This window comes from Dermacentor albipictus, unplaced genomic scaffold (assembly GCF_038994185.2).
Source record: "Dermacentor albipictus isolate Rhodes 1998 colony unplaced genomic scaffold, USDA_Dalb.pri_finalv2 scaffold_17, whole genome shotgun sequence".
Lineage (NCBI taxonomy): Eukaryota > Metazoa > Arthropoda > Arachnida > Ixodida > Ixodidae > Dermacentor > Dermacentor albipictus.
In genome coordinates this window covers 4,232,193-4,235,444 of record NW_027225571.1, presented here as the reverse complement: position 1 = coordinate 4,235,444, position 3,252 = coordinate 4,232,193, and the positions used below count along the sequence as shown (strand labels likewise).

The 3,252-nt window shown below is 48.1% G+C and overlaps 1 pseudogene; it reads left to right on the top strand.

Annotated features, from left to right (window-relative positions):
* The first annotated feature begins 2,387 nt into the window (after nucleotides 1-2,387).
* Nucleotides 2,388-2,567, top strand: LOC135901134 (U2 spliceosomal RNA; annotated as a pseudogene).
* The last annotated feature ends 685 nt before the right edge of the window (nucleotides 2,568-3,252 follow it).

Below are 3,252 nucleotides of genomic sequence, written 5' to 3'. Positions count from 1 at the left end.
ACACCGGCCTCCGTTACGTGCGTCCGGCCCTGCGGCACCGAGCAGTAGCCTACAATGTTGCGCGCCTTCAAACGCAGCCACTACCTATTATTAGTGCTTTCAAGCGTTATAAAGGAGACACTCGAAGCGGGAAAATTTTGCCACTAAATGAGGACCGCAGCGTACGAGGGAATTTAAACTCGTTTTCAACTCGCTTCGGCGCGCCCGAAGCAGCCGACGCGGCCGCTATGTCCACGTGATCCCTCCTAGCACGTCACGCCGACGGTGGCGCCAGCGTTTCCAGTGGTGGAGCTCGAGGCCACGATCGGAACGCAATCAGCACGCCTGGCGCCGCCACCTGCAGTACTCTTCTTGCGTCACCAATGCTCGTTGCACCGCTATCCAGACCAGTTCGTGTCGCCGCAGCGCTGTCGTATGTACTGGCCGGATAAAGTTTCATTACATTGATAATGATACCAGGCTTCGTGGAGATGAGCAAGTGGCACGACGCTTACACACACTTATACCCCTGTCACACGGGAAGATTTGTTGTCATTCGAATCGAATGACATTCGATACATCGAATGCCATTCGGTCTCTTGCGATGCTACACAGTAAAATATAATGGCATTCGCAAATGATTGCATTGACGATCTGGAACAAAATTTGTGAAATTCAAAGAAATATTGTGCCTATTAAACGCGTTTAAGAACTTTTGCCAGTACTTTTAAAACTGACCAAAACATTCTGACGCCAATTATTCACAACTAAAAGCACTTCGTTCAACACATCCAATATGGCCGAGTGCCGCAACAGACTCTTGATGCAAAGTGTAATAGGGCTTGAGCACAGCCCGTGGTGAAAATATCGTCGCGGCAAAAAAGATTATTCCTTTCTATAAGTCTAAAAAAATATCGTCTGACTTTGCTGATGCACGCATTATTTTTTCGCATTGCGTGTCGCTGTTGTCTATCTAGGGTCAAGAGTACACATTTGGTTCGAAATCGAATGCGAATGAGGTCCCCTAACTCATTCGATGGCAAATGTCATTCCATTCGAATGACGTTAAATTTTCCCCTGTAAATCCTGATTAGTGGGATTATATGCGAATACCATTCGATTCGATTGACATTAAATCTTTCAGGGTGACAGGGTATTAGACAACTCCCAGAAGAGTTTCTGCGAGATTTTTTTTCTTTGTTGACGGGTGTGGAGCTCAGGCACGGCTATAAGCTTATGCATTGGTGCTATTCTCGGTGTTCGTTCAGGTTCTTTTTTCCTCATTGTGCTATCTTCAACAAGTGTATGAAGCTATAGATTGCGCACGCTGTGTGCTGTCGTATATCGTGCTAAAAACGCAACTCGCATTGTACATTGTTGTACTACTCAGAGTGCGTAACTTTGTCGGTTCATGCTTTTGTTAGGCACTGCAAATATATTTTGCGCGAGCACAAGCTGTCAAATACCAAGTGTAAATGATTCTGACTATTGTGAGTAGGCTGTCTCCCCTTCGCCGCCTCAGCAGAATAAAGTGGTGCACGAATTTGTGGGCTGGTATTAACTTCGAAATCCCGCAAAGAAAAGGGGGAATGTGCTCATTATTGGATACCATTTATATGTGTAACTTTCGTCCTTGCATACGCTTTGTTTACAAATGAATTACAGGTTCCGCTGTGGTGGTTGCGGTTGACAGCCAACGGTACCAGTTTGTCATAATGGCGTAGGACCAGTCTCACTGCATATAGAGAGGCCAGCGTCATGACGAAACGACGAGAATAGAAGCTCCGCGTTGATAGCGCAATGAAACTGTTGCTTGAGCGTCAGAATATGTTCACGAAGTGTTGGATAGCGTTCCAGAGCGCGTGCTCCAAATAGCTGAGCGAGATGCGGCCACCACGCGGCAAGCGCGAGGGGGTCTACGAACAACGCGCGGTACCGCACACCATCAGTTTTGTTGCGTGAGCAAGTGGCCAAAGGCGAGAGCAGATGCGTCGATGAGCGAGAAGAAGACTCCGCAGCGGTGGGTGTGTTTGTTCACACCTACTGCTGCTGCTGCGCGCCCGGGTCATTCTCCTAAACACGGGCGGCAGCAAAATTTCCAAAGCCAAAAATAGTCAGAGCATAATAAATCGTAATCCATTCCGCTCTGTCAAGGCCAATGACCATCGAAGTTGTTTAGCACACGACACAGAGGCGACATAGAATTTTGAACAAGTGTACAATCTCGTTTGCCGTGATTTTTCTCTACATTCGCGTGCACAACGTCACCGCAACCCCGAGGAGCCGGAGGAAACTAGACACACGGGGACGTTTCGACGGGACCGCCACCACGGGACAGCGGAAGGAAATGGAAGTAGATACGCAAGCGCTTGGAACGACGACAAAGAGAGCGCGGGGCGAACGTAGAGATGGCTGATGCGGGTCAAAGTTTCGTATCTGTTCTTGTCAGCTTAATATCTCATAGGGGTTTTATTTGGACCCAAGATGTTAAGTTCATTTTTTCAAGTTGGCGGAGTTTTTGAATCCTGCTTCACCTCCGCCGTGGGTCGGCTCGTTATTGCACCGTCTCCGGGATCGGCCCACGGTTTTTGCACCCGCAGAACAAGAATGCACGTTACCGTAGCCATAAGCATGCTTTACTGTAAGAATTTGGCTGACTGTGGGAATCGAGGTAAGCTAAGCTTTGTACGCTGTTTGCTTTGATTAACGTAGCTGAAATGTTAGACGTTACTTGAATTATGGGGCCGTACGTAATTCAATTAATTTTATAATTGTATGTACACATTTTGTACATACATTCGCAAACTGCAATACTTCTCGCTGCGTAGCGAAGAGCCTCCTGCTCCGCGCGACGCTTCTGTCGGGCCTAGGTGTCCTCGACACTGAATGCACATTATGGAGCCATTTTGCTGTGCTCCTTCTGCACCCGTCGACAGCACGCTGTTCAGAAGCCAGCTCCAAGCGCTGTTCAGGTTATGGACGATTGTAATGTTCACACTATCACGCCGCAGCAAGCGACCTCCACAGTCCAGCACCTGCATTTTTGTCGCATAGGAAAGCAAGCAGAGCACGTGCCATACGCGAAAGCTACGAAACGCCACAGCGGCGGCACCGGCCTGGGTGGATGGATGGATGTTATCAGCGTCCCCTTTGGAACTGGGCGGTGGGTTGCGCCACCGCGCTCTTGTTAATATATTGCCTAATGTCCTACCTATATTAAAAAAAACAGAAACGACAAAAAAATTCACGATGAATTCCCATAACCAAAGTTTC